This window comes from Dipodomys merriami, unplaced genomic scaffold (genome assembly GCF_024711535.1).
Source record: "Dipodomys merriami isolate MVZ:Mamm:240054 unplaced genomic scaffold, mDipMer1.0.p SCAF_11, whole genome shotgun sequence".
NCBI classification, from domain to species: domain Eukaryota; kingdom Metazoa; phylum Chordata; class Mammalia; order Rodentia; family Heteromyidae; genus Dipodomys; species Dipodomys merriami.
In genome coordinates this window covers 25,350,182-25,370,086 of record NW_027202382.1, presented here as the reverse complement: position 1 = coordinate 25,370,086, position 19,905 = coordinate 25,350,182, and the positions used below count along the sequence as shown (strand labels likewise).

Genomic DNA, 19,905 nt, shown 5'->3' with positions numbered 1-19,905 from the left:
CTTTGTGCACTGAGGTATTGTCTCATCTTATTATTTGGAAATTAAAATGCAATGAATTTGAACAATATAAAACCTTTTTCTATTCCTTCAGTCAACCGTAATAGACAATAGTCCAGGGAAACATCATTTATTAATCAGTTCAGACGTTTTGTGTTTGAATTATTTATCTTTTCTTTTTGTCAGTCGTGGGGCTTGAACTCTGGGCCTGAGCACTGTCCTTGAGCTCTTCAGCTCAAGGCTAGAGCTCTACCACTTGAACCACAAAACCACTTCAGATTTTCTTGTGGTTTATTGGAAATTAGTCTCACAGACTTTTCTGCTCAGGCTGGGTTTAAACCTGGGTCCTCAGATCTCAGCCTCTTTAGTATCTAGGATTACAAGCGTAAGCCACCGGAGCCCAGCTTGAATTATTTATCTTCATATCTATTTATCTTAAAAATCTTTTTATTTATTCATTTCCTGCCAAATTTCCCACAAGAATTTCACCATCCCATTTTTCAAAAAAGTGTGTGTGTTTGTATGTGTGTGTATAGTTAACAAAATTCTGTGCAGTGACTTTCTTCAAGTGAAAACTACATTGAATAAAGTGTTTCCTTAGTCAAGGCATTAAAGGAAACAGGATGTAACCTTGCTGTCATTATTTGAATAAGAGGAAATACAACACAGGTAGACACAAAATTTTCCCAAAGTGTGAGCTAAAATAAGCATTCATCCAGTACTTCTCTCTCTCTCTCTCACACACACACACACACACACACATACACACACACACACACACACACACACACACACCACATACATAATAGACATTGTCCACAGAAGCATCAAACCACCTATGAAACAAATGAGATGTAATGACGTACCTTCATGAATCATTCACAGAACTTTAAGAGCAGTGACGGACTATAGAAAAGTAGAGCTCATGTGTAGTTATTTTCCAGGTCTAATAGATGGTGAAATCTCTGATAAGAAGAAATATTTCCAAAATAAATGCTCCACCCATGAGAATGGGTCCCTTGTGGGAGAAGTTTCCAAACACATTTAGATGTGACACCAAATGTGAAGTGGATTTCTAGCCATATTGTAGCCCCTTCCACACTCAACAATATTTGTGTGACCCCCTCAAGAAGTACAAAGGCAGCAAAAGTGTTGCGGCCTCTAATGTGAGTCCATCCATTGTTCTGAAGTTTTAAACACAAGTCAACTCCATTTCTTCTAAACCATAGCCCTTCAACTGTTTGGAATGGCTTCCATAAGTGACAACTCTAGAATGTCTGTGTGGGCAGAATGGAAGCCTAGTGTTCCATTTGCTGAAGGGGCGAAGGACACAAGGTCACCTGTATGCAGCCAGTTATGGCGTTCGGTTGTCAGCTGCGTATTTATGTGTGTTGGATTGCAGGAAGAGGTCTTGCAGAGACTATGAGACTGATCTTCAGCAATTCGTAACAGCCTCGATGCTATCATTGTCTACCCAAAGGCATCAGTAATATATCTTCAGTGCCCCCAGGTCTATGAGCAAACTAAGTATAGTACTCCACTACTCAATCATCTAAGGAGAAAAGCTAAGGCGTACTTTTTTGTTTGTTTTGTACTAGTACTAGGCCTTGAACTCAGGGCCTGGGTGCTGTGTCCCTTAGCTTTTTGCTCAACACTGGCACTCTCTGGCTTTTTGGTGGTCATTGGAGATGAGTCTCATAGACTTTTCTAGCTGGCCTTGAATAGTGATCCTAAGATCTCAGCCTCCTGAATAGCTAGGATTACAGGCAAAAGCCACCCGCTCCTAGCTGAGAGACTTCTGTCTCAAACTTCAATGTGGCCAATGTTCCCAAGGGACTTAGATTGAGAATTAACTACCTCAGACTGATTAGGCAAGAGGGATGGATGGTAAGTAAATAAGGTCCTATGACCCACGTATATCCCTTACGGACATCTTATCTGCTGTTAGCTGAATCACAAAATCTGGATTTGAGAAGAAAATAAACTCTTGGTAAATGGAAGAAAGAACTCATTTAATCTTTGGCAAGTTTGCTATGAAACATTGATATTTTCTGGGCTTACTGTGAACGGTAAACTCATCAAATAAGCTGTTTCTTTAGCTTTTATTGTAAAGGTGGTGTACAGAGGGGTTACAGTTACATAAGTAAGGTAATGAGTACATTTCTTGTTGAAAAATAAGCTGTTTTAGCCTCTAGGATAGGTGGCATGATTCCAGTTAGATTTGTTTGCGTCTCCAAATATCTTCCGTGATAAAAGTACCCAAAGCCATAAGCATAATATTGACAATAACAGCAACAATAACCTTTTCGTTTGTCTTGATTTGCATTTGTTCTTCAGGGCATCCTTGAAAGGGTGGCGTTCACAAGCTCTGTTTTGTAGCAAACAATACTGTGGTTGAAATAAGTGACAAGGTTTGCTTTCAATTATACAGTGAATTACTTCAACCCTGGGAAAGCTGAAGCTCCTGCGTTTAAAGGGGGTTGCACAGTATCTGGGTCACTGCGCTTGAGAGTAGAACAGTCTCTATGAAGAGGCAAATGGGTGAAAGTTTGAAGCCAGGAGCGAGTGGGGAGACAAGAGGAGGCTGCTGCTCTGGGAAGTGGTCCAGCCATTTGTTTTGGTTATTCTCCATGTTCTTGTTCCCTGCCTGTTTCTCTCCAACCTACTTTAACAAAATTAATAAAGGTCATTAACCCTTGTGGACCTTCCCTGAGAAGGTCTGGGCCAGAAGGCCTAGATCAGCTCTGCTCTAGGCTTTCTGGAAAGCTCATTTGCACGTCCAGTGAGCAGCTTGCTCTTCCAACACTAGATTTACCTTTGCAAGAGTGGTTAGCCTGGCACTGGTGGCTCATGCCTGTCATCCTAGCTACTCAGGAGGTTGAGATCTGAGGATTGAGGTTGGAAGCCAGCCCAGGCAGCAAAGTCCCTGAAACTCTTATCTCTAACCAGCAAAAAGCTGAAAGTGCAGCTGTGGCTCAAGTGGTAGAGTAAAAAAGCTAAGGGACAACACCAGGGCCTAGATTCAAGCCCCAGTACTAGTACACACACACACACACACACACACACACACACACACACACACACACACACACACACAGAGGGCCTAGATTCAAGCCCCAGTACCAGTACACACACACACACACACACACACACACACACACACACACACACACACACACACACACACACACACACACACACACACACACACACACACACACAGCTGTATTTCAGGGAGCTAAGGAACCATTATAGGTGGTGATGGATTGGCAAAAGCTCAACAATAACAACACTGTAAGAACAAAAGGAAAGGAAAAGAAATGAAATGAAAAGCCATGATTTGTAGCATTTGCTGAATTCCATGGTAGAGGACTCCTACTATGGTTCATTTCAAGCTACTCACTTTATATCTCCTGGCTAATGAAACTTCCTGACAATTTACCAGTTAAGCCTTACTAAGTTTCTACTAGCTTCTCCAGCCTAACAACCAGTTAAGACAATTTTGCCAGGAGAAAGCATGCAATCAACTTCCATCTCTAGCCAGAAAGTAGGCACTTCCCATACCCCTCAGCCTAGCTCACCGCCATGGACTGTATAGCTACCAAGTTATGAAGATTGCACATGGGTTTGTCTTTATCCTTGGTACATTCATTTACCTTAGAAATCACAAAAGGACCAGCAGGTGACAGCTCAAAATAGGATGTCTACAATATTCTAGTACTCTTACATTTTTCTTTCCCCCAACAATGTGCAAGGCGTATATGTGTATGTACATATACTCACACACACTGAAGCCTCTGACTATATTAACATGATATATTGGCTCTCACCTAAGGAGGGAAAATGTTCTGACATTGGGTTTGGTGTGAAAGCGACATACAGTGGACTTCCTGGTTTTTTATTTCCACAGTTGCTTAAACTCTGTCTTATCTGTAAATTAAGGCTTCAAGGTTTAAAGATTCAATAAGATTATAATGCTTTACATCTTATTCACATCCAGTAAAAGGGAGCTGTAGTTTTTATTTTTCCTACACCTGTCTAGGTAAAAATCTCACCTACTGTCGATATCTCTCCTCTCTGTTCTTTTGTGGATACTTCAGGACGAAACCATAAAGAACCTGGTAGCAGAGTGACATTTATTTGGTTGCTGTTTAAACTGAGTGGTACAGTTGTTGTTAATCTTGAGTATTTTTTTATTTAAATACTCTTCCCACATGTTCAAATAATATACCTGTCAACCTTTAGAGGCCTGGGAAGAGATCTTATCTACTTTGCCACAAAATGGCACCTGCCTGAGTAAACATAAAATGTAGAATGGAGAGGCAGAAGTTTGCTCTATTCGTAACCTAATTCACTAAGGCAAACAGAAAACATGGCCACCAGGCTTAGCCTTCCTGAGCAACTTTAATTACAAAGACTATGATTTGTAAGACTGTACTATGCAACTAAAACATGGTTAAGCTGTCCCAGAACTATCTTAAATCCTTTAAAAAAATGATCAAGGATGTTGGCGAATGCCAATACCTTGAAATTAAATTAGTTCCTCTGAGAACTAATAGGGTAATAGATGTTAGAGTCTTACTTTCTCCACAACTTGATAATGTCACATTTTAAATTGAGTTTTTATTTTTATCAACACGATTAAAAGCATCAAATAATTCTACAAGGCAAATAACATTCAATTATTATAGTTTATTCCTCTCATTTTTGTCTCCATATACCTCACATTACATGCTAGTTAAGTTTTAGTTTCAGAATTATGACTTAACTTCCCATAATGGGATGTGAGGATTTAGCTCTTTTGCCCTCTGCTCCACTTAATCCAGGTATACTTTGTTCCCTCTGTTGGCACAAGATAGCTATATTTTAGTTATGATTCAAATGGCTTTCAATATTTGCATTGTAATGATTATGCAAGTGCTAGTCACAATTTATCATGGAGTATATTTCCTTTCCTACATAATGCTTTTGTTTGTTTCTTGTAGCATATCTTACTAATTTGTCCCCAAACCCACTGAGTTGTAAGAAATTTCGTCAGACATGCAAATGCAGTAGGTAATTGCTTATTCTCCCTTGAAGGAAGACCCCAGAGTCTTTTGAACTGGTCTGATATGGGCAGATTGTTCTCTAGCCATCCTGCCTAAACGTAAGTTGAGGGTCTTCCTTTTGCTTTCAACTTGGAACCTCCCACTTGCTACTGGAAGATCCAATAGGAACCTTTGCTAGATCCACTCATTTCCTGGATTCCATTTCTTTCTTAGTCTTTTTTTTTCCTTGGTGGTTTTATTATCTCAAATACAATTAGTAGTTCTTTGAGCACTTTTAGGTTGAAAAAGTTACTTTACTATGTCACTTGATGGTTGGTTTGAGTAGATGTAACATTTCCAGATCAATTTTGAACATGTTGCTGTTTCCTTCTAGCTTTTAAGGATGCATTGAAATGTTTGTTACCTTTCTGCTTATTTGAAAATATTTCTTTTCCCTTTCCTGAAAGGTTTCTGAGCTTTTCTTTAATCAATGATCTAAAATGGTGATGTGTTTTGATTTGTGTGAGTTTTCATCAATATTATACATCTCAGCCTAAAAGTTCCATCCTTTCATTCCAAAATTTGAGTAACTTCCTTAATGATCTTACCTTCTAGTTTATATTTTCTCCATTTCCTGAATTCTTTTATTCCCAGATGCTATACCTTCTGAAATGGTTCCTTTTATTTTCTTTTTTTAATCTTTCATTTTTTTTCCTGTATGTTTCTGGATGATTCCCTCAGATTTATGTAGAAAACTTCCCACTTAATGATTTAATTTTGCATTTTATTTTTAAACTTTTCATCTCATGTTTCCTTTTTATATAGTAGTTCTTATTCCATCTATTCAAATTCTTATTTGATCTTTCAGAGGATAATGAAAGTATTTAAAAAATTCATATCCCAATTTAGGCTGTCTTTCTCATTTGCTTATGAATTTTGATCTCTGTATTTTAAAATGCTTTTCCCAAATACCTCACGTTTAAGTGTCAGGCGCTAAAATTTTCTGTGTATGTGGTATGACTGTTGTATGATTCCCAATGGGGTCCTCGGGTTGAAACATTTCATGTATCTGTGTCCGTATTTGTAGGTTTCTTTCTCTTCAAACAATCACATGCCTCAGAAAAGTCTTCTCTAGCCTCCTGCCTTGAGAGGATCTAAGGCTGGATGCCCTCACCAAGGAAGAAAATTCAAATATGTCAATATGTGATATAGACTTTCACTCAGTAACCTATTTGCAGTGTAACAACCCCTTTTCAACACTGCTCTGTGTTTTCAGTCTGTTCTTTTACTCTCTTAAAGAGACGAAACCTCCAACATTTTTTCCAGAAAGGGATAGTAGCAGTCACTCCACTGCATGGTGAAAAGTTGAGGCTCCCATTGATTTTTAGGTAGACTTTTAAGCAATCCCTCCTTTTTGGACATTCCTTCTCCAAAGGCACCCAGTGCTACACAGCCTGGGACTCTGCTGTGCTTTCCCTTGCTTCTAGTTGACCTCCATTTGTATTAGAATATAATGTTGGATTGTAATTCAGCTTTACTGAGTCTGCTAATTCGGTTTCCCATCTGTTTTCTATCTTCCAAAAAATTCTGTTTTCTTTAACCTTCTTGGTTTTTAGGGGTTTTTATTTTTTATTTTTAGTTAGCAATCTATTGTTCAAATGGAGCTTTGAGACTGAAGTGAAGGGAAAGGCATGCGTACATTCCATAATCTTTAACTAGAAGTCCTTTTCAGCATAATTTTTTTTCTCAAGTTCACTCATTTCATTTCTTGCCCTTCTATTAGAATCATCCCTTGTCCGTGAGTTACTGTCTTTAATATCTAATTCAATCTCATGTATGAAGTAGCTATTAGAAATCAGATGTGGTAGATACAAAAATATAAGACTAGGCCCCACTCAAAAGAATATTCATTAAAAAAAAAACTGGGCACCAATGGCTCATCCCTGTAATTCTAGCTATTCAGGAGGCTGAGATCTGAAGATCACGGTTAACCAGCCTAGGCAGAAAGTCCCTCTGAGACTTTCTCAAAAACCAGAAGAAGAAGTGTGGTTCAAATTGGTAGTGCACTAGCCTTGAACAAAAGAGCTCAGGGACAGAGCCCAAGCCCTGAGTTTAAGTCCCATGACTGTCAAAAATTATAATAATATTTACAGGAAATTTTGAAGCAGTCATTTTGCTGAACTGAAAGGTATCTTCCTTTCCTTCTCAGCTTCCCAGCTCCCCTTTGATTAACCTAAAACTGCCAAACTGTTTACAACTTTTAGTGACTGAATGCCAGTATGATAAAGGTAAGCCTTTCTCTTTTACAATGTACATTTTCTTCTATTTTAGGTCCATTGTTTATCAGCATCTTGCAATGCTTTGACTTCATCTGCTTTGTCCATATTAGCATGACACATAATGGAGTTGCTTGCTGGATTTTTCTTTCATGGCAAACACTCACATGTAACCTTTAATAAAGATCTATTATTTTGACTCTTATATCTGCTGCCCTGGGCTGCAAAAGTAAAAAGGGAAAAGGAAAGCTCTTGTTTGTCAGAAATGCTTGCTTTAGCAGGGAGAGGGATATGTAACTAACAATTTCAAGATAGGATAGTGTATGCATGAATAAATCTAAGAATATATTTTGTGTCTTTAGATCAAGAGAAATGGCCCAGAGATGGTGTTAGCTTCATTGTTTTGAAGGATCATAAAGAGGTGACTGGGTTCTTATAATCTCATACAGTCAGGTGGTGAGTTAGTGTTCCTTACTATGCTGCAAGCAGATTAGTACAGGGAAAGTATTTGAGTTCCATCTTGAATAGTTAATGCCTAACATAGTGCCTGACACATAGCAGAAACTCAATAAATACTAAATGAATTAGACATGGAGAAGTTAGAATTCAATTTACATTGCTCTAAACTTTTCCCCTGAATTAAATAGGTAAGTAAGTAAAACAGTGATATAATCTGAGTTTTCAATGACAGTTTTTTATAAACTAGTTCTGGCTATTTACTGTTTCATTCTTCTCAGCAAAAAATTTAAAACCATATTTACTTTCCAAAGCTACCTGGACTGTGTCTACTAGCTTAATTTGAACTACACCATCCTTGAGAAAAAAAATTCCTGAGGGAAAAAATATGCAACTGTGTCTCCTTCCAAATAATTCAATTAATATGTATTGTAAGTAAGCAGAAAGAGTTAATGGTTTGATCTGAGACTCAGAGCTGACCTCACAGTGAAGGCTGAGAAGTAACACTAGGAAGTTCTCATGCTCTGGGTTTATTTTGGGTCATTTGGGGAAAGCCTACTTGGAAAACCTTATTACTGTGAAGATCAGAGTTAAGCTCCCTGTCCTCATTTACTACCATGTTTATGCCTTAGATTTTCTGATAGTAATGGGGGATTTTCTGGTGCGAATCAATTGAGGATTACCAAATGGACATGAAGAAGTTGGAATTGACATACTATTCTACATTAATTTAAATGTACATTTTTTAAATTGACATACTAGTATACATTCATTTAAATATAAATTTCTAGAACAAGTAATCAATGGTCCATGGAGTTCTGATGCTAACTTTAATCTCTCCTTTCAGAAACTTGGGAAAGTGCTTCAGAGTAATAGTCCCACTGAAATTTATATAGGAGGTTTTTTTTTACACTAGCTGATATTGAGTCTATTTTTCTATCTATCTATCTATCTATCTATCTATCTATCTATCTATCTATCTATCTATCTATCTATCTATTTGTTTCTATCATCTATCTATCCAACCATCTATTTACCTATCTATTTTAATGGTACTTAAGGTAGAACTCAGAGATCCACACTGGCAAGCATTCTACCATTCCAGCCATGTACCCTTTTGCCCTTACTTTTTGTTTTTTTGTTTTTCAGATAGGAAGATAAAGAAGAGAACAATCAGAAACTCACAGTAACAATACAATTGCATTTCTCTACATTTAAGATAAGCCACTGGAGCCACCACTTCCCCAAAGTACCTGCCAGGGATCAAGTCTGTAATCCACTGAGGAGCATTCCAGATCCAAATTCTAGCAGGTTGTCTTCAGTTCTATGGCTTTATCATTCTCCTTTTCATTATAAATACTAGGTTTGGAGAAAATTTATTATCTGTCTTACAGAAGTCTTACACTGAGGTTTAGAAAAGTGACCCTGTTTGGTCAAATTAAAAATTAATGGTTAGAAATTGAAATCATCCTTAGCTGAAATGCCCACAGCTCAAAGCCAGCTTCTCTATTCTGCCTCCGAATAGAGACTTACAGAACCTTCCTTGCTGGCCTGGCCTCCTTCCAACCTATTCCCCAACCTTTCTTCTTCTGTGGCCCCCTCCATATATAAGTTTTCACAAAGCTTGACGATGCAAGTCAAATAAGTGGAAACATAAAGATAGCAATAAACTTCTTACATTCATAACTCTTGAAACCATTAAATTCCAGTTGTGGAAGTGATAGGATCCCAAGGACAACTATAGATTTAATCAGATATAAGGTGCCACGTGAATAACTTTAGGCTTCACAATGGGTTTTGCAGATGTGTATTTTGCTTGACACTGACTTGATGACATCAGTATGGAGCTTGATTAACCACAGTGCTTGTTTTCAACTCAGAACTTTTTTTTTTTGGAAGGGAGTGGCCAATCACTGTCAGGGCCTGGCTGCTGTCCCTGAGCTTTTTTGCTCAAGGCTATCACTCTACTACCTTGATCCACAGCTCCACTTCTTGTTTTCTGGTGATTAATTGGACATATGAAACCCATGGGGACTTTTCTGCCTGGGCTGACTTGGAACCGTGGTCTTCAGATCTCAGCCTCCTGAGTAGCTAGGATTATAGTCATGAGCCACTAGTACCCCAGTTTCAATTCAGAACTTTTAAGCTCCAGACTCTTACATGTTTATCACCATATCCCTGTCTAGTTCTTTGTATTTAGCTGATCTTCCACAAGATGTAATCACAACACAAGAAGAATTGCCACCACATACCTTTGAGTACACATTACATCCTCTACCTGTCATTACTTTGCACATGAGCAAGTCCTTCTGAAAAGCCCTCCCAAATATTCCCAGAAACTCTCACTCCTTGATCTAACTGTATATCTTACACATTTTTCTACAATACCTATAGTATGAGTAGTCTGAGACACCACTTTTCTGTGAACTTCTTAAGGTTGGGGGCAATGGAAGAAGTATGAATGTTTTCATTCCTGTGTTACAGCTTAGAGAGGAAAAGCAATGTGCCCCAAATCACACTGCTACATTTCCAGTTCCTTCTTATGGACAGGGGTTCGAAAGTACAATGACTACCCAAAGATTCCACCTGACTGTTTCCGTTTATGCAATAGTCGCGTAATTCTTTCATTGTCATTTCTTTTGGTGACTTAGCACCTGAAGGAAGTGTCTCAAATAGCTCTCAGCTTGTTTCTGGTAACTTTACAAGGGACCTTGAGTTTGCACTCTTTGGGCCTCACTTTTCTCAACAGTAAAGTGAAACTGTTGGGCTGGATGGTTTGGCACTTCCTTTGAGTCCATCCAGTGTGTGCATGTGGCTCACCACTAGTTGACCTTGGCAGGTCAGGGGTTTAGGGTTTTCTAAAAGAGCTGAGTGCACCAGGGAATGGAAAGATCTTCCATGCCCATGGATAAGTAGAATCAATATTATGAAAATGACCATACTGCCAAACATGATATACAAATTCAGTGCAGTCCCCATCAAAATCCCAATGACATGCCTTACTGTGATAGAGAAAACAATCTAAAAACTCATATGGAACAACAAACGTCCTAGAATAGCCAAAGCAATTCTTGGCATAAAAAGCAATGCAAGCAGATTATAATACCAGATTTCATACTCTACTACAGAGCCATCATAACAGAAACAGCTTGGTATTGGCACAAAAATAGACCCAAACATCAATGGAACAAATTAGAAGTCCCATTAAAATCACATATTTAGCATCATCTGATAGAGGAGCCAAAGACATACAGTGGAAAAAACATAGTCTTTTCAACAATTAGTGTTGGGAAAACTGGGGAGCCACATGCAGAAAACTAAAAGTGGATCCCTGTCTGTCACCATGCACTAACATCAATTCAAAGCAGATTAAAGACCTCAACATCCAACCTGAACTCTGAAACTACTATAAGAGAGAGTAGGAGAGACTTTAGAACTTATAGGTATAGGTGGGAACTTCCTAATGAGTCCCAAGAGCATAACAGAGAGGAGAGAGACTTTACAAGTGGACTTACATTAAGATAAAAAAAAGTTTCTGCACAGCTCAGGGCATAGGTTCCTAAACTAGACAGACAGCCAACCAAAAGGGAAAAGATCTTTACCATCAATATGTCATACAATGGCCTAATACCAATATATACAAGTTGCTCAAGAAACTAACCTCTCCCAAACCTAATAAACCAATCACTAAATGGACAAGGGAGCTAAGGAGAGACTTCTCAGAAGAAAAGGTAAGAATGGTAAAGAAACACATGAGGAAATGCTCATGATCACTGGCCATAAGGAAATGCAAATCAAAACAACCCTGAGTTACCATCTCACCCCAGTTAGATTGGCCAATATTTTGAATTCTGACAAAAACAAATGCTGGTGGGGAGTCTGTCTCTTAGGAGCACTACCAAATTTTCCCCAGCTTCTCCTGCTGCCATTGCTGGGCAAACTTTAACTTGAGCAAGCTTCAGATGTCCATTTCAAGTTCATATCTTCTAGAAGCCTTCTTTAACTTCCCATAGGTATATAGTCTATGTTGAGCACTGACTTTAGTGTTCCTTTCTACACTACATTATTACTGTGTAATACTTCAACTCTGAGCACCTACATTTTTAAAAAAAAAATCACTTTTTAACCTCACCTTCAATCATGTATTAATTAATCAAATACGCTTGATTGCTTATTCCCTGAAAGTCACAAAAGACATTGACTAATGAAACCAAACCAAACCATAGCAATGATCCCTGATGTCATGGTAAATACAGTCTAGTAAGGGAATTAATCAAATTATCATCTAATATATGGAGAATGAAAATTTATGAGGTAGAAATAATAGGTAAAAGGAATTATAGAAGAGTCCTGTGTCTCATTGATTCATGAATCTCTAGTATATCAGACCTAAGATCACATAATTACTCAGTGAATATTTATAAACATGGAAGCCACATTGTCCACTGAGTTGGCTCTGAAATTGTGGTCCCTGTGCTCATGCTCTATCAGGGAGTTTTTTTCAGTTCACTGTCATTCAGGAAAATGCCCCTGGCCAGGCTTAGTCAAGAGGACCTGAAGGTCCAGTCTATGTAGCCATGGCCTGGAGTCCTGGCTATGATATCTGGACAGGCTTTCACATCTCCTCTGTCTATAAGGATCCTCCAAACCATCTACTTGTGCTTTTTCTCCAATAACAAGCTCATATGGATCTCTCCCTTTTCTTGTCTTTCATGAACATCTCTGTCACCAAAACTTTTGCAATTATAATTTCCAGATTACAGGTAGGGCTGTTCTAAGTCTGTCCCCTACTCCTGCTCCCAGAACCTCCCTACCTAGTAAGGAACAGGATTCACTCTGAGACTCAGACATCCTGGATGAATGCAGCAGACCAGCCTTTCCCAGCATCCTCCTGAGACACTCCCCCAAACTTGCTTAATATTGCCTTCATCACAGCCAGGAACATATTTGGTTAATCAACTCTCTTTTTTCCCCCAACTGGAGCCACTCTGATAAAGATTGAAAATGTGCCCCTATTGTAAGTGGCTACTGTTTCCAATTACATATGGTTCTCCCAGCCACCATGCAATCTGTTCACTTCATGCTGGTTTGCAAGAGCTGTTCGCACCAAACCATTGACAGCCAGTATCTAAACTGAAACCATCTGCTTAACCATTTTTCATGCACTGCTGGGTCTTGCAGGCTTCCCCAGTCGAGGCCCTGTGGAGCAGTCCATAAAAGAAGCATGAATTAACGCAGCCTGTTTTTATTAAACGTCTTGCAACTGATGGGAAGATGGACAAGCCTGTCTGGCAAAGATAATGGCCAATCCTCACAGCATCTGAAGTCTTGGATAAACTCCAGCAGCACCCTGAATCTTAAGACCATCGAATGTTTCAAGAGTGTGGTCGTGCTTAGAGCTGATTTATCTATAAAAGGCTTTAAAAAAGATTTTATGGTTTCTCCTCTTTCTTGTGAAAAATTCATCCATAACTTACAGCCTTTCTGTCTTCTTCCATATTACTTACATGAAAACTCAGGGAAAATCAGATCCGAGTGGCTAGGAATCTTAGGAGAGTAGTCTACTCTGTCCTGCTATCATCAAATGCAGACAATTGGGTAATGGAATCTTTCCTCCCTGATACAGGAAAGCTTTCTATGCAAGAGACAACTCTAGATTAGTCAATAAACTCAAATAACCTTCATGCACTTTTCTTAAATACATTGACCAAGATCCTCAATCTCTATGGGAAAAGATTTCTTGGAATACTTACTCTGGATTCTGATCTTTTTGTCTGGATAATATTTTAGACATAGGTGAGAAAAATGTCAGTGGTCAGAGGCAAGGACAGCTTTAAATAATCAATGTTCAGCCAACTCTTGCCTACTCTAATTCCAAGGTTATCATGCAACTTTCTTGTATTTTGATTTCTTAAGTAAGGTACCTATCAGGCTCCACTCCACTTGATATTTCACATTGCAATTGTCATACAGTGGTATTGGTTAGTGGCAAAGATTTTATTAAAGTCTTTTAAATGAAACAAATAAATTCATGAAGGGTTCAAGCCAAGAATAATATGTCTAATTCACCAATGTGTAGGGTAGAATCCATAACAGTTAACATCATCCAGTGACAATGGAGTCGCTGGAATAAGTGAGCTGACATCTCAAGCTGAACACTGGTCCTGTCTCTACTATATTGACATTTTATTCATTCAAAATTAGATAAATGGAAGACTTTTAAATTAAGTCATAGCACTGCCGGTCATTGTTATGTTCATTAGTAGCACACTGAGATTTTTAGAATTGCCCAGCATTACAGTAAAGCCACCAGAACAACCATGCCCCTCAAATAGACAAATAGATCAAGAAAATATGGCATATATACACAATAGAATTTTACTCACCCATTAGTAAAAATCATATTGTACCACTAGTAAAGAAATTGAAAGACTTGAAAAAAATTATATTGAGTGAAGTAAGTCAGGCCCAGAGACACAAAAGTTTCATAGCTTCCCTCATATTTGGAACCTAGAATTAGTCTGTAAACCTATAAGTAGACACAATGGTTGGTATGTGAGTGGTTACAAATGTATTAACTAAAATATGGTAGACTCAAGAAAGAACTCAAATGGTGTATTTCCTTAGAAAAGCAAAGTCAAAAACCCAACAAAATAAGCACCAGGAAATGGGTACTTTCAAGAGAGAGGTTGGGCCACGGAGAAAGAGATAGATGAATGAAGAGGGGGAGAATGCAGTCAAGAAATTGATGTGTATACTACAAAATTAAGAGTGGGTTGGGGAGGGGTGAGTCAGAATGTTGAAAAGGGTAATACTAATCAACATTCATCATATTCATAAATAACCTGCTTTGTTAAATGTCAACTCCTTTGGACAACTACTTAAGGATTTTTTTAAAAAGAATGTTATGCTTGCCATTACTGGAAAAATTTAGAGCCTAAAATGATTTCTACAACCAAGAAGAATTATTTTATCTAGTAGTGTTCCCATTCTTTCCTTTCCCCACATTTCTTCAGTTCCATATTACTATTTATTTCTTAGTGGATTTCCAAATGTCTTGCCTTTTCTATAAACAATCTCAAGTACCTTTAAGGTAAATGCTAAAGGGATATAAATATGTACATGCATTTTAATAAAAATATTTGATTTAGGATTCTACCTTTTGTTTGGCAAGAGAAATTCTAGTTGTTACATCCTTGAGAAATTGTAACTTGCCCACTCTTTCCACATTGCTTGATGAACTTATTAACTTGTTGACTGGAAAATACTCACTTATTTGAGGAGTGCGCTCATCTATTTGTAGGAACACAAAGCAGGGCTTTTATAGCTCATTGGATCTACCGTGCAAAGGTGCTTGTGCAAAAGTGGAATTGACATGGGATTGACTAAGGAAAAATACATTAAGTCCAGAAGTAAAAGTGGGCTCTAAGGTAGGCAAATATTATCTAGTCAGCCTAAGTCTGCAACATTGGCCTAGATGCCTAGATTTCTGGCATCATTGATGTCATTCTTGCCTAGTCTCTAAGTACTAATCTCCTAGTTAATTCCATTCCTTAAAGAAATCATAGGTAAGAGGCCTTTAAGAAAAGTTTTTCTTTCCTTCCATCCTTCCTTCCTTCCTTCCTTCCTTCCTTCCTTCCTTCCTTCCTTCCTTCCTTCTCTCTCTCTCTTTCTCTCTCTCTTTCTCTCTCTCTCTCTCTCTCTCTCTCTTTCTTTCTTTCTTTCTTTCTCTTTCTTTCTTTCTTTCTTTCTTTCTTTCTTTCTTTCTTTCTTTCTTTCTTTCTTTCTTTCTTTCTTTCTTTCTTTCCTTTCTTTCTTTCTTTCTTTCATCCCAATCTGAAGAATACAGCATAAAGCAGAACACAGAGTACATGCTCAGAAAAGTGCTGCCTAATAAACAGATTTGTGAATGGAGAAGTAGATAAAGGAATTCTTGCTCTGATGATTACCTTTGGTCTTAAACTCTGGGTCTTCAAGGAGGATTGCATACTTCCAAAGCACATAACTGAAAGTATACATGTCTATCCACAGACATGCACCCAGCATAAGAAAGAACCTAAGGATCAACCACAGACGTCTTTCTATCCCAGATGCATATGTGTCAATGGACAACTATGGCTGTGTGTTTGTGTGTCATACAGTTGCTTTCTTTTCCTGGGCTTAAGTCAAACTGCTTCCTGTGTAGATGCTGCCAGAGAAAAACCACAAAACCACCTCTAATGAGCTTGCACTTTAATTATTAACCTCCCATATGCATTATTCCTAAGGGTGCTCTTCTAGATTATTCTATTGCGGCATCATCTCCACACAGAAGAAAGAACACAGACAGCGATGCCAGAAGCTTTGAGGGAGCCTCAGGCTTGACCTCGGTGAGTTGTATGGCTTCTCAAAATCCCCATTTGAAAAAGGGGAGACCAATAGAGATGATTAAGGAAAGATGGGCCAATAGTACACAAGACAATGAAATAGTAGGCAAGCGAGGCCAGTGTTATCCAGCTCATCTAACTCTGCCCCCACATTTGCCTGAGTCCCAGGGCTCTTGATGTCTTTGGCATCATTCTTACTAGTGTCTGAGTACTAGCCTCACACTTCTTTATCTTTCTTTTCTTTTGCATACATTATCAAGGGGAAATTCCCTTTGGTCCACTCTCTGCTTAGTGCTACACACTAGGCAAATGTATTCACACCACCTTCATGGGGTGCTGTCTCTGGTTATCAGATAGGAAAAGGAGTTTCAAGGAGATTAAACACAGATCTCAGGGAGAGATCATTTTATTAAGCTTTCAAAGACATTAGTAGTGTACCATTCAGAGTTAGGCCACAGACAGGTCTACTCCCAGCAAACTTCAAACTGACCTACCTTTACTATTTTAAAGAAACTGGAAGACCTCTTATTCTTTTTTTTTAGCTCTGTAGTCTAGATAACAATATAATGGGGGTGTTGGAAAAATACCAAATGAGCTAACATCTATAAAACATGATAGATGAAAGGTATTGTATAAAGAATAGTACTCACGCAGAAATGGAGGGACAAAGAGTAAACAAATACACCAATGATACTAGACACTATGTTGAAAATGAACTATATAACTTGTAGAAGGAGGGAAAACTGGGAGAGCGCAGGGAAAGAGTGGCATTAACCAAAAAGAAATGTACTCATTACCTGACTTATGCAACTGTAACTCCTCAGTACATCATCTTTATAATAAAACAAATTTATTTTTAAATTAAAAAGAAAAAGAAGAGTATCATGAAGGAGAATGTAATATTTACCTTCTTCCCTTTCTTGAATTAAGAATGGGTTCCTGCAGGTCTTTATAAAGAAACTACTCACAGATTCCAAGCACCAGAAGCTTGGGATTCTGGTTTTGTATCGTAGGTACCTGCAATTTCCAGCATTTTTACTCCCCAGCCTTGAGCAACATCCACCCAAATCCACCTGTTTTCAGATTTAAAGTGAACTTGAAAGTTTCATACCGACCCACCATGTTGACTACAGGCGCCACTGCCTGGGTACAAATCTGCCTGACATCATGTGTCCTCCTTAGTAGCTTTGATGTTGCAAAACTGTACTAATGGCTCTGTCAGTTCAGGGAGCTCTTTGAGCTAAGCACTGATTGATTAAGTGATGAATTCATCCTGCAAGTTTGCATCTGCTCACCACACATTCTCAGTGTGTACTTCCTTGGGTGATAGAGTTCAAAGATGAATAAGAGTTAATCCCTGCCATTCAGAGTTCTTAGCCTAGTGGGTGAAAGGCCCAGGTAAACAAATAATTGCAGTCCAGGATGATAAGTATGATAATAGAAGCACATTCAGAACTCTTAGGGAATAGAGGGAAGGCAGTGATTTCTCATATTGGGTACTAAAAGTTGAGACAGGCTTCCCAGAAGAAGTGACACTTAATCTAGGTCTTAAAATCTGAATGGAAATATCTTAGGTACATGATGAGGAAAAGGAGGCTCAAGTAGAAGGAACACTTGAAACAAAGGTATAAATGTTAATATATACTATATATATATATAGATAGATAGATATTAGCTTATTTGTGGGGAAAGAACATTGAATATGGTAGGAAATAAGACCAGTAATAAAGGCTAACTAGATCATAAAAGGATTTCAATATCATACTAAGAGTCCTGGATACCATGTATAGATTTATAATGTCTAATATGGTTATCACTCTGCATGAATTTGAATCTTTAAATATAAATTTATTAAAACCTAGCTCTAAAAATTTAGTTCCTCTGTTGTACTGACTATATGCCAACAGCCCTGGCACATTTGCCTGGCAGTTATCACATTGAACAGAGCAGATAGCATTTCTAGAATTGCTGAAAATTTGGTGGGCTGCACCTAGGTATGGTCTAGAGAATGTGGAGGGAAAGATCATGGATAGGTTTGTTTGTACTGTCTAGAATAGATTTGACGTGGGTGAAAGCAGAGGCAAGGAAAACTGTTAAGAAGATGTCCCACTCTCAACAAGAATGAATGAAAACCAGTACTGTAGCATGGACTGTTCCTATGCAGGAGGATAACAAGACCACCTTGGAAGTTCAGGAAGTGTCAAGAGACTGAAGGCCATGGTCATCAATGCACAATGTCAGCTGGCATCAGATGGAAATTCAAGTCAGTCTCAAGTTTTGTCATGAACACCCTTTGGCTTGAAGAATTCGATCTCCAACCTTTTCCCCATGCTCCAGGCACGTGGGCAAATACCCAAAAGCCTATACACATTCTGTAGTCTCCCTGTCCCTGCTTGTCTGTGCTTTGTCATGCCATTGGGTCTTAACCAAATGAGTAGCTTGTTTGGTACCTTCTCCACCCATGGTGACTGAAGTTCGAAAGAGAATTATGTGGTAGGCCCACATGTCTGTTTTGCTGCAAGTGTCTGGGTTCCATGGTTATAACATAATAATGGATACCTGTGAGAGGCAGTGGCAGATTGGATGATAAAATGTGGTTCTTTGTCTCCTCCTTTCCCGATTAGGATCTCTGTTAAACATAAACAAATTACTTCCATTCACAGTTGACAGGAGGAAGGTTTGTACTCCATTGGGGAACTTGCTGGACTATTTCTTTTGGAATGAAAAGATGCCCTGGAGGACAGTCATGTTCTGTGGGTAGTTAGTCACATTCCAGAAGAAAGGACCTTGATAGGAACTGTTGAGAGCCTTGTCACCCAGCTCAAGATCAACTTTTCACGTTATAAATGTTACTTGCTGTCATGTGTCTCTCAATCTCTGGCCTGTCCAGTGAGAAATGCTGAGAATTCCACAGGAGAAACGCAACTCTTAGCACAAGGCAGAAATTCTCCAATTAGAGGTAAAACATCAATTATCAGAAATCTTCCTCCTCTGTCAAGATCTACTTCAAGCACCACTATCTCTGTGAAAACTTCAGATTCTCCCAATTTCACTCAAACAGATTCTTCATACAAACCTCTGTCATACACCAGCTGTGGTTGGAAAATGATCCTTCCAAGTACCTGTCTACAGGATGAGCATTTCTCAGCAGGATTTGACCTGTCGAGTTCCCCCCCCCCCCGCCAAAAAAAATCCTTTTTGAAATTCCATTCTCTGAAGCTTCCTTAAGTGGTATGAGTTATGATGTATTAAGGAGAAACAAAGCAGAGAAGATCTGGGAACATTACAGAAGAATCTCAGGGAAGAAGTATCCATTTTGTATAGTTGTTTTTGTTTCATCTTTCATTCATACATTCATGCATTCATTTCACTATTGCACAAAACATCTATGAGGTCCCCATTGATAGTCAAGTAAAATGGGTGGGTACAAATAGATTAGAAAAGCAAAAACTTCAGAAGATGGTAGGAGAGGCAAATCTTTAAGTAAGTAATGACTGTCCATTGTAGAAATCCTCAGCTAGAGGGATGGACCAAGGACAAGTAATAGGAATCAGAGAGAGGTACCCATCCTGTGAAATGAAGAGCATGGATTAACTTCAAATCCTGGACTTATAATTAGTAAGGAGTTCATTTCCTTGAGCCTCAATGTGTCCTTATCTGTAAACTGAGCACAGTTGTTAGGAGCTGGGGGTGAAAATATTTATAAAAGTCTCTCAATGTCTGGAATGGAGTAAGTGCTCAATCAAGGTATTTTTCAGGCTATTACAGTTACTTACCTGAATG

At 38.5% G+C, this 19,905-nt stretch overlaps 1 long non-coding RNA gene across 2 annotated transcripts in view; it reads left to right on the top strand.

The window, feature by feature from the left end:
• Nucleotides 1-13,147, top strand: part of LOC138816276 (uncharacterized) — a 141,452-nt gene extending 128,305 nt beyond the window's left edge. For both annotated transcript variants that reach the window (XR_011368603.1, XR_011368602.1), the window contains exons 4-5: nucleotides 8,906-9,067; nucleotides 12,938-13,147. This is a non-coding gene — a long non-coding RNA (uncharacterized lncRNA). The remainder of the gene's footprint in view (nucleotides 1-8,905; nucleotides 9,068-12,937) is intronic.
• Nucleotides 13,148-19,905: the final 6,758 nt, after the last annotated feature.